Source organism: Cervus elaphus, chromosome X (genome assembly GCF_910594005.1).
Source record: "Cervus elaphus chromosome X, mCerEla1.1, whole genome shotgun sequence".
NCBI classification, from domain to species: Eukaryota; Metazoa; Chordata; class Mammalia; order Artiodactyla; family Cervidae; genus Cervus; species Cervus elaphus.
In genome coordinates, this window is record NC_057848.1 from 54,359,553 (window position 1) to 54,372,632 (window position 13,080).

Genomic DNA, 13,080 nt, shown 5'->3' on the forward strand with positions numbered 1-13,080 from the left:
TCAGTTCATGATACTTCATCCTCACTAGTTCATGAATTAACTTTTACTTATATATCTATTTATATATCTACTTATAACTAAATACCAGTAAAACTAAAATCCAAACCAGAACTAGAATATTAACAGTAATTTATATCTATCTATGTTCTCTCTTATCCAGTACCCCTATCTGTCACCACTCAGGGCCACCACAAGCCCAACAATTAGAGCTTTTATGCAAATTAGAGAAAGATGCCTTTTCCCTACACACATTGTTCAGTTAAAATATCATTTATCAGAAATAAAAACATGACTGGGTTCAGCACAAATTATATAAAAATTATTCCAAACAATTGAGTAAAAATTAGAAAATCTGAAGTGATTTAAAGTTTTAATTATGTTGTTGGTCAGTCACTGTGTCTGACTCTTTGCAACCCCATGGACTACAGCACGCCAGGTCCCCCCGTCTTTCACTATCTCCTGAAGCTTGCTCAAATTCATGTCCATTGAGTTGGTGATGTTATTGGAAAATCAAATCCTTTATGATATGAAAGCTTCTTTTAAAAATAGCTACATGCCTTGCCCTCAAGAAACTGAATCATACGAGAATTTGAAAGCTTATTTACTCCAATATCGTGTTTTCAACAAAAGTGGCCAATAGATTTTATAATCTTTCATATGATATTATATTCCTTAAGTAATTTTAAATAAATTTTAATAATGGAAAAATAAAATATATCCAGAGAGCCACAAAAATATTTTATTTTTTTCCCATTTATTTTCATTAGTTGGAGGCTAATTACTTTACAATTACTATACAATATTGTAGTGGTTTTTGACATGAATCAGCCATGGATTTACATGTGTTCCCCATCCCGATCCCCCCCCTCCCACCTCCCACCCCATCCCATCCCTCTGGGTCTTCCCAGTGCACCAGCCCTGAGCACTTGTCTCATGTGTCCAACCTGGGCTGGTGATCTGTTTCACCCTTGATAGTATACTTGTTTCAATGCTGTTCTCTCAGAACATCCCACCCTCGCCTTCTCCCACAGAGTCTAAAAGTCTGTTCTGTACATCTGTGTCTCTTTTTCTGTTTTGCATATAGGGTTATCGTTACCATCTTTTTAAATTCCATATATATGCGCTAGTATACTGTATTGGTCTTTATCTTTCTGGCTTACTTCACTCTATATAATGGGCTCCAGTTTCATCCATCTCACTAGAACTGATTCAAATGAATTCTTTTTAATGGCTGAGTAATATTCCATGGTGTATATGTACCACAGCTTCCTTATCCATTTGTCTGCTGATGCAAAAATAAACTCAAAATGGATTAAAGATCTAAATGTAAGACCAGAAACTATAAAACTCCTAGAGGAGAACATAGGCAAAACACTCTCCGACATAAATCACAGCAGAATCCTCTATGATCCACCTCCCAGAATATTGGAAATAAAAGCAAAAATAAACAAATGGGACCTAATGAAACTTAAAAGCTTTTGCACAACAAAGGAAACTATAAGCAAGGTGAAAAGAAAGCCTTCAGAATGGGAGAAAATAATAGCAAATGAAGCAACAGACAAAGGATTAATCTCAAAAATATACAAACAACACCTGCAGCTTTCCAGAAAAATAAATGACCCAATCAAAAAATGGGACAAAGATCTAAACAGACATTTCTCCAAAGAAGACATACAGATGGCTAACAAACACATGAAACGATGTTCAACATCACTCATCATCAGAGAAATGCAAATCAAAACCTCAATGAGGTACCATTACACACCAGTCAGAATTGCTGCTATCCAAAAGTCTACAAGCAATAAATGCTGGAGAGGGTGTGGAGAAAAGGGAACCCTCTTACACTGTTGGTGGGAATGCAAACTAGTACAGCCGCTATGGAAAACAGTGTGGAGATTCCTTAAAAAACTGGAAATAGAACTGCCATATGACCCAGCAATCCCACTGCTGGGTATACACACTGAGGAAACCAGAATTGAAAGAGACACGTGCACCCCAATGTTCATCGCAGCACTGTTTATAATAGCCAGGACATGGAAGCAACCTAGATGCCCATCAGCACACAAAAATATTTTAAAATGTATAGGTCAATCACACTAGGTATTAAAATATGAGAGTTAGTTCCTTACACAGTGATCTTCAAGCAGTATCACATCCCTTACAATATTGATTAGTCAATTTTAACTATAATTTTTTACATAATTTCAATAGTTCACAGTCTTCATAATTCATCAAATCACTAGCCATCTGGAACATTGAAAAGGCCATAATATTAGCATATTATTGTACATCTTTGTTTTAAAGATGCCATTTTGTATCCAATTTAGAAAAGCAGAAATTGATTTTGACATTTACTTTTGGATTATAAATTGGCTGACTGTGGAATCTGTGGTCAAAATTAGGCCTCTTCCTTCTTTTCTGATATTTCTTTCATTGGAGAAGTTGGCATCTGTGATAAGAGACTCTGCAATTTGTTTGGCATCAAAACTGTAATTTCATAAAACTATCCTGTTGTTTGCTTCAAACAGTTTCTTACTTCATTTAATGCTTTCAAGAGAATAACACACATAAATTTTATTCCTTTATCATTTTCATGTAATATTAATTTTACTTAAAACACCACATCAAATTATTACCAAGAAAATAAACTTAAGCATGGATGTTATTTGAAATTATACACTGGACTTAAATTCTAGAATCTATATCTTGCTTACAAGTTTTCAGTTTAGACGTAGAGGTTATTTTAGTTGTTATTACTTCAAAAAGGTCTTTCCATTTTCAAACTTGACTCTCAACTGTAACTTTCAATAGAACAATATGTATCCATCACATTATTTTAAAAAACAACTTTGCTTCCAACTGTAGAAAAAATGTTATCTACAGATACTGATTTTGTTAGAATAAGAGCATTTACCACAATATGTAGATACTAATTATAATATATATATACAAATGACCTTTCTTTGGAACAAGCAATTTTATAATAAAAGTAAGAAAAATTCAAAATGATAAGATGCTTATTATGCAAGTGATTTTCCTTTGATGCAATCTTCTTATGCAGGACAGAAAGTTAAAAATCTACTTCTGATTAATAGCTCTGAATGCTTTACCCTACAGTTTATGTTTATCATTGACTGGGGTGAGCTGATTAAGAGGCAATGATACAACAAAGTTAGGCAAAATGCACATCTAGACTACCTATTCACATAGCTGATTCGTAATTTCTGGACCCTCTTGGGCCCAGTCCAAATGGATTACTTTATTGTACAGAAGATTAAATGCCTAGTTGCTATGACTACCCAGACTCATAACATGTTGAATCTAGATAATTAGATGCCCAGTTCATAATGCACATCTAGTTTGCAAAGGCTTTTGATATCTTGTGCCCAGTCTCAATCAGGGTCCAGTAACATATCAGAAATTCTTTTTGAACGAGTATTTCTCAGTTATGGACACCATGGTCTTGCTCCAGGGCCCTCGAGGCCTGTACTGTTGCTCTCCTACTGGGGCCAAATTAAGTGGTGTCCTTCTCTCTTGGTGGTAGGAGGTACAAGATACAACAATCTGTACTCTCCTTAGGAAAAATATCCCAGCAGTTTCTAGACAAGCCTATAGCTTCATCAATATGATACGAATCTTTATGGGGTTTATCTCTCACCTTTTGGCATCCAAATGTCTTACTTAGTTGTCTAGGCATATTGCCACTCTAGTTCATCCAGTCAAATTTGTAAGATGTGGATAAGAATAACATCTCAGGAATTTGGAGTGGACTATAGCCCACCAGGCTCCTCTATCCATGGCAAGAATACTGGAGTGGGTTGCCATTTCCTTCTCCAGGGGATCTTCCCAACCCAGGGGTCAAGCCTGGGTCTCCTGCATTACAGGCAGATTCTTTACCATCTGAGTCAGCTGGGAAGCCCCAGCTGGGGTTCCTAGAGACTATATTATATCAATGAGCATGAGTTAACATAGTGCTTAGGCAACAGAGTGTTTCAAACTGCTGTCTTTACCACGAAAATATAAATTGCTTTCAGTTCTCACTGATGTATATCAAGATGAAAGCATTCTTTCAACTCAATAGCTGGACACTAAGTGCTAGAAACTAGGTTGATCTGCTTTCATAAAGATATTATTATTATACATCAAACACTGCAACTGCAATCAGGTCTTTCATTAAGTTTATGGTCATCAATGTTATCAGCCATCAACCACCTGGTTTTATAGAGATGATATAAGAATACTGAGAGAAGAAATCACATTTTTTAAATCTTTGATGGTGATACCAATTTCTGTAGTGCCTCTGGGAATGGAATAGATTTCTGATTTAAATTTCTGGCAGAGGAAGGTTGAGGGGTTCTTACTTGTTCCTTCCTACTGTAGTGATCCTTAGCACACAGGTCAGAGAAACAATGGGAGGGGTCTTCTAGCATATAAGAATGTGTATCTCAATTATATATTCAGACACCAGAGAAAGAGTCATAGTGTAAGTGTGCAGACCCACTGACCCCCTATGAGATGGACTTGGGCCAAAACTCCCTTTCTTATGTGTATTCAGAGAGCATCTGCTCTAATCAGATGATCATGATGATGGTTTAGGTCCCCTGTGATCAAGGTCAGCTCAAACTCTATATATATCAGTTCTAGATACTGAATATTTCCTTTTGCCCAGGGTACAACTCTGCTGGAAAGTGGCCAAAGGCCTCTTTGGGGAAACATCAAAGGAACATTCACTGTTGATATCGGAGGGTACCAGTATCATCTTGAATCAATAGGTCTAAGAACTGACTTAAATCTGGAAATGGTATGAGGGAGGGTGAGCTTCCATCGTGGTATCTGACATCAACCTTCTGATCACAAATTTTCCATTTCTGTAATCAAATTCAGCAACAGCCTGGCTGGCTCCCAATTTAGGAAGACCGTGATCTATTTCAATTGCCATGGATTTCTGTGCATCAAGGTATTATGATTACCTTTCCATCTTCTCTACCTATTGTATTAATAGTGATTGTTGGCTCAGAGTTATTATCTGGCCTCTGTAATTTCAGAATGTCATTGTACACATTAATACTGTAGAGCCCATTTTGATGGTAGAATCTCTAACTATCAACTCTAGTCTAGTCTATGGACAGCAACCATCACTGAGCTAAAAGATACTAGTGTCTCTGTCACTAGTTCATCCTCTGTTAAAGAAGTGGTCTCTGGCTCTCCTAGGGTACAAAGTCAGTTAGCAAATGTTCAAGTCTTACATTGTAAGTCCATTCCATCCCCTTGAGCATTCCAAGAAAGTTTAGGTATCTATACTTTGGTTACTGTAGGTCATTGACATGACCAGGCTTCAAAGAACTATCCGTGTAAATATTAGGACCAGCTCTAGATAACCTTGCCAAAACATTAAATTTGAATTCACAAATAAAGTACACTAAAGGAATGTGGTAACCACATGCCCCATGTGATATGTGATTTGGACTCTGGGAGAAGGCGAGGGTGGGATGATTTGAGAGAATAGCATAGAAACATGTATATTACCATATGTAAAATAGATGACCAGTGCAAGTTCAATGCATGAAACAGGGCACTCAAAGCCAGTGCATCCAGAGGGATGGGGTGGGAGGGAGATTGGAGGGGGTTCAGGATGGGGGGTGGAGAAGGAAATGGCAACCCACTCCAGTGTTCTTGCCTGGACAATGCCAGGGATGGCGGGGCCTGGTGGGCTGCCATCTGTGAGGTCACACAGAGTTGGACACAACTGAAGTGACTTAGCAGCAGCAGCAGCAGGATGAGGGGACACATGTGTACTGGTGGCTGATTCATATTGATGTATAGCAAAAACCATCACAATATTGTAATCACCTTCCAATTAAAATACATTAATTAATTTTAAAAAGGACACTATTTGGACAATTGGTATACTTTGTTTTTTGTTTTTTAAAATGTTTATTTTCTATTGGAATACAGTAGATTAACAATGGTGTGTTCATTTCAGGTATACAGCAAAGTAACTTTGAATAAAGTTAATTATATTAGCTAAAAATAGTGCATTATTGCTAATTTCTTCACTTTGATAATTTACTGAAGTTGTATGAGAATGTTTTTGATTTTAGGAAATATAAATTGAAGTATTTAGGGTTAAAGGGCAAAATACCTCGAGTGAGTGTGTGCGCGCGCGCTCAGTTGTGTTTAACTCTTTGCATCCCCATGGACTGTAGCTCACCAGGCTCCTGTGTCCATGAGATTTCCCAGGAAAGAACACTGGAGTGGGTTGCCATTTCCTTCTCAAGGGAATTTTCCTGACCCAGGGTTCAAACCCACATCTCTTTGCATATCCTGCATTGACAGGCAGGTTCTTTACCCGCTGAGCTACCAGGGAAGTCCCAAAATATCTCTAGATTACTTTTACTCTCAAGTATTTCAGAACTAAATAGTACATATGTATGTGTGATGGGGAGAAGGGAAAGGAGGGAAGGAAGAGGAAAAGGAAGGAAGGAAGGAAATGGGGGGCAGGCATAAAGTATAATGGGAAAATATTAACATTGGGGGAAATTAAGGTTCTTTGTACAATTTTTCAACTTTCTTAAGTCTGAAATTATGCCAAAATAAAAGATTTTACATGATCCAATCCATATATTAATTCCCCATGACAATGAATTCTTTCCCAGACTTACATTCTGTCACATATTGATCTTAACCCTTCAATTCACATGTAATAATCCTGGTTCCTGCTTGTACATATTCATTAGGTCTTATAATCCCTTTTATATTTAGGCTATTTCTCCCTGGACTAGCAATTGCATCAGGTTGGACCACATTAAATTATCCTGACTTGAACGGTAAACTTTTAAGGCCCTCCAAATTCAAATCTACACATCCATGAGGGATTTGAGGAAGCACGTGAACTGAACAGAGTACTTGAAGGACACATAAATTTCCCTGCACTTGCCTACCAGGAGCTGCCTCTTTCAAACTAATTAGGAATTTCACCCCTGTATTTCTGCATTAGCCAGCACCACTATGATATCAGACACTGTTCTGTATCAAGAGGAACTATAAGGTCTACAGAATGACCTTGAGTTAGACTGGGGATCATTCTAAGTACTGTTTCCCAAGGTAAACCATCAACTAAGTTTCCTGACCCTGCAGGAAACTCAAATACCAGTCCCAGGACCATTTCAAGTCAAGGGGGTTATAATACCTACCGTCTTCTACTTCCAACCCCTCATTTCTTTACATATAGCGCTCAATTCCTTATATCCACCCTCTGAACTCACTCATATCCCACACATTTACATTTCATCTGAATAATCAGAAACAATGAATCACAATTTTCATGGTACAATGTTTACCTCTCACCACCTTTTACAGCAACTGTACAAAAAACCTATAAATAATATGAGTTCAGTGTGGAATATCATGAGTATTTCTCCTTTACATGCTCTGAGGCACATTGCAATCTTTCTTCAGGCTATCCCATGTACTGAAAATAAATACATAAATGGACCTTAATCCACAAAGTGAACATACGTAGAGTATCCTCCCTCTTAACAAAAGGTCAAGTTTGGAGGGGTTCAGTTCAGTTCAGTTCAGTCGCTCAGTTGTGTCCGACTCTTTGCGACCCCATGAATCGCAACACGCCAGGCCTCCTTGTCCATCACCAACTCCTGGAGTCCACCCAAACCCATGTCCATTGAGTCGGTGATGCCATCCAACCATCTCATCATCTGTCGTCCCCTTCTCCTCCTGCCCCCAATCCCTCCCAGCATCAGGGTCTTTTCCAATGAGTCAGCTCTTTGTATCAGGTGGCCAAAGTATTGGAGTTTCAGCTTCAACATCAGTCCTTCCAACGAACACCCAGGACTGATCTCCTTTAGGATGGACTGGTTGGATCTCCTTGCAGTCCAAGGGACTCACTCTCAAGAGTCTTCTCCAACACCACAGTTCAAAAGCATCAATTCTTCGGTGCTCAGCTTTCTTTATAGTCCAACTCTCACATCCATACATGACCACTGGAAAAACCATAGCTTTGACTAGACGGACCTTTGTTGGCAAGTAATGTCTCTGCTTTTCAATATGCTGTCTACGTTGGTCATAACTTTCCTTCCAAGGAGTAAGCGTCTTTTAAATTCATGGCTGCAATCACCATCTGCAATGATTTTGGAGCCCAGAAAAATAAAGTCAGCCACTGTTTCCACTGTTTCCCCATCTATCTGCCATGAAGTGATGGGATCAGATGTACAGATACAAAGGCATTAGGGTGGGAGATAGAGCAGGGATCTTTACTATTCAGTATAATCTTTCAGTGTATTACCTGGCATCATATACATGCTGACCATCCTCTCTGGTCCTCTGTCATTTGTCACATGAGTCCTGCTGAACTGACTATGCTCTGTCCATAAAAACCCCTGGATCTGGCAACTTTCACTGTTGCTTCTTTCGCCTCTCCAATACCTGAGAATTATTTTGTGGTTCCAATGATCAAGGATGGGAAACTACGGTGCTATCTGAAGTTCACAACTTTGTAAACATACCACACTTCCCCAAGTTCTGTGCTATTCCCACGTTCAGGGAAGTCATCCCCATGCACAAAGAACTCACAGAGCATCAAAGGTCTCTTCTGTCAAGATGCACTATATAGTGGTTTCTTCTATGCATTCTTGCCAACTCCCCAGAAATCTACCTGGGAAAGTGGGTACATGCTTTCTGTATTAGTTTTCCAGAGCTGCAGTAACAAAGTAATAAGAACTAGGTGGGCAAAACAGCAGAAATTTATTCTCTCATAGTTCTGGAGGCTAGAAGCCAAAAATCAAGGTGCCATCAGTACTATGCTCCCTCCAAAGTCTCTAGGGAAGAATCCTTTCTTACCTCTTCTATCTACTCGTGGTTCCCAGAAATCCTTGGTATTCCTTGGCTTAGAGATGTGCTGTGCCAACCTCTGCCTCCATCTTCACATGGTCTTCTCACATGTATAGCTCTGATTCTGTGTCCAAATTTCCCCGTCTTAGAGTGACGCCTAATCCAGCATGACCTCATCCTACCTTTATTACATCTGCAAAGACCCAATTTTCTTTTTTTAAAATGTATTTATTTTTATTAGAGTCTAATTACTTTACAATATTGCAGTGGTTTTTGCCATACATTGTCATGAATCAGCCATGGGTGTACATGTGTTCCCCATCCTGAACCCCCCTCCCACCTCCCTCCCCATCCCATCGCTCAGGGTCATCCCAGTGCACCAGCCCTGAGCACCCTGTCTCATGCATCAAACCTGGACTGGCGATCTGTTTCACATATGGTAATATATATGTTTCACTGCTATTCTCTCAAATCATCCCACTCTCACCTTCTCCCACAGAGCCCAAAAGTCTGTTCTTTACGTCTGTGTCTCTTTTGCTATCTTGCATATAGGGTCATCATTATCATCTTTCTAAATTCCATATATATGCGTTAGTATACTGTATTGTTGTTTTTCTTTCTGACCTACTTCACTCTGTATAATAGGCTCCAGTTTCATCCACCTCATTAGAACCGATTCAAATGTATTCTTTTTAATGGCTGAGTAATATTCCATTGTGTATATGTACCACAGCTTTCTTATCCATTCATCTGCTGATGGACATCTAGGTTGCTTCCGTGTCCTGGCTATTGTAAACAGTGCTGTGATGAACATTGGGGTACACATGTCTCTTTCAGATCTGGTTTCCTCGGTGTATATGCCCAGCAGTGGGATTGCTGGGTCATATGGCAGTTCTATTTCCAGTCTTTTAAAGGAATCTCCACACCGTACTCTATATTGGCTGTACTAGTTTTCATTCCCACCAACAGTGTAAAGAGGGTTCCCTTTTCTCCGCACCCTCTTCAGCATTTATTGTTTGTAGAATTTTTTTTTTCAATTATTTTTATTAGTTGGAGGCTAATTACTTCACAACATTGCAGCGGGTTTTGTCATACATTGACATGAATCAGCCATGGAGTTACATGTATTCCCCATCCCGATCCCCCCTCCCACCTCCCTCTCCACCCGATTCCTCTGGGTCTTCCCAGTGCACCAGGCCTGAGCACTTTTGTCATGCATCCCACCTGGCCTGGTGATCTGTTTCACTATAGATAATATACATGCTGTTCTCTCGAAACATCCCACCCTCGCCTTCTCCCACAGAGTCCAAAAGTCTGTTCTGTACATCTGTGTCTCTTTTTCTGTTTTGCATATAGGGTTATCATTACCATCTTTCTAAATTCCATATATACGTGTTAGTATACTGTAATGTTCTTTATCTTTCTGGCTTACTTCACTCTGTATAATGGGCTCCAGTTTCATCCATCTCATTAGAACTGATTCAAATGAATTCTTTTTAACAGCTGAGTAATATTCCATGGTGTATATGTACCACAGCTTCCTTATCCATTCATCTGCTGACGGGCATCTAGGTTGCTTCCATGTCCTGGCTATTATAAATAGTGCTGCGATGAACATTGGGGTGCACGTGTCTCTTTCAGATCTGGTTTCCTCAGTGTGTATGCCCAGGAGTGGTATTGCTGGGTCATATGGCAGTTCTATTTCCAGTTTTTAAAGAAATCTCCACACTGTTTTCCATAGTGGCTGTACTAGTTTGCATTCCCACCAACAGTGTAAGAGGGTTCCCTTTTCTCCACACCCTCTCCAGCATTTATTGCTTGTAGACTTTTGTTTGTAGAATTTTTGATAGCAGCCATTCTGACTGGCGTGAGGTGGTACCTCACTGTGGTTTTGATTTGCATTTCTCTGATAATGAGTGATGTTAAGTATCTTTTCATGTGTTTGTTAGTCTTCTTTTCATGTGTTTGTTAGCCATCTGTATGTCTTCTTTGGAGAAATGTCTGTTTAGTTCTTTGGCCCATTTTTTGATTGGGTCATTTATTTTTCTGGAATTGAGCTGCAGGAGCTGCTTGTATATTTTTGAGATTAATTCTTTGTCAGTTCCTTCGTTTGCTATTATTTTCTCCCATTCTGAAGGCTGGCTTTTCACCTTGCTTATAGTTTCCTTCGTTGTACAAGAGCTTTTAATTTTAATTAGGTCCCATTTGTTTATTTTTGCTTTTATTTCCAATATTCTGGGAGGTGGGTCATAGAGGATCCTGCTGTGATTTATGTCAGAGAATGTTTTGCCTATGTTTTCCTCTAGGAGTTTTATAGTTTCTGGTCTTACATTTAGATCTTTAATCCATTTTGAGTTCATTTTTGTGTATGGTGTTAGAAAGTGTTCTAGTTTCATTCTTTTACAAGTGGTTGACCAGTTTTCCCAGCACCACTTGTTAAAGAGATTGTCTTTCCCCCATTGTATATTCTTGCCTCCTTTGTCCATAGGTGCGTGGATTCATCTCTGGGCTTTCTATCTTGTTCCATTGATCTATATTTCTGTATTTGTGCCAGTACCATACTGAAAGACCCAATTTTCAAACAAGATTACATTCACGGTTTGTGGGTGAATATGAATTCCCTCACTTGAGGGAAGTGCTTTTCAACCTAGTACATTCTGCCCCCTGGTCCTGACAGAATTCATGTCCTTCCATGTTCAAAATACCTTAACCCTCCTTCCAACATCTCCAAAAGTCTTAACCCACTCTAGCATTAACTATAAATCTAAATCTCATCTGAATATCATCAGCTTATAAAAATTCCAGCTCTCATCGCCTAAATCAAGTATGGGTGAGACATTGTGTATAGTCCATCCTGAGACAAAATCCCTCTTTGTCCACAGACCTGTGAAACTAGAAAAGAAGTTATCTGCTTTCAAAGTACAATGACTGGACACCCACAGGACAGATATTCCCATTCTGAAAGGGAGAAAATAGAATCAATAAAGGGATTACTGATCTAAAACAAGTTCATAACACAATAGGATTCAAGGCCTACGAGTAACCCTCTATGGCTCAATGCTCTCTCATCTGGGCCCTCTGAGGTTGTGGCCTTGTCTTCTCTGGCCTTGATATCCATGCTCTGCTTCAAAGTCATTCTTCCATAATTTATCAGTCCAGGCTAGCAGATAATAATCATAATCACATCATAAAGGGTTGCTATGAAAATTAAATGGGATAGTGTACATACTTAGTATAATGCCTAGCTGGGTAATCCCATGGACAGAAGAACTTGGCAGGCCACAGTTCACGGGGTCACAAAAAAGTCAGACACGACTTTTGCTACTAAACAACAAATAGTTATTACCCAATACTGATTTATCTCATTCCTCACCTATCCAACCAAATAAGTAAGGGGACATTTCTGTCTTTTGGATGCCAGCAGCAACTGTGGCATTTCAGTAACTCTGGATGCTCTTGAACTCTTCCACCACCACCCTGGCCCACTGTAATCTACTTTATCCTTACTGAACGGAGAGAGATAACCTCCAATGCAAAACAGTGAGCCATCGTTTTGTGCAAGAGAATCCCTGGGAAACATATCTGGGCCTGAGTGCATGCTTATTATGGAAGCTGTTTGTGGTTGAAATAGATGCAGGCAGGAATTGCTCACACAATATATGACAATATTAAAAGCTTGGAGGAACCATCTTGTCTCATGACTATGACTGTGGCACTTGATTTTTGAGGATCAGCTGTGAAATGAGGATTTTGACCTTTGGGTTTTTAGGGATCCATACTAACCCAGATAGAAGGTTCCTTGTGTTAATGCTCATCTCAGAATTACATCTACAAACAAAGTCAAATGACATACTGCTACACAGTGGACTAGCACTGAACATCTACTCAATTCTCACTTTTAGCAAAGCCAGAGTTGTCTTTGGACACAGGACAGTAGAAAGGTCCTAACTATTGAGCATAGGACAGCAGAAAAGTTCTTCTACCAGGTATTCTCTTCCTACTTGCCTAATATTTTGGGGACTCAGAAAGACCTACTGACTGTATGGCCCATAGGCAATGATTCTGGCGGAAAGCCTAGGTAAATCTCTGGACTCAGCTTCTTTAAGACACCATGAGATCATGGATTGAAATGATGTATTTATCCAGGGCTGCAAATGATAGCTTAGCCAAACAGAGAACCCAAGTCATGATTAAGAGGGAAGCTATAGTGGACACTGATATATCCCTACGATA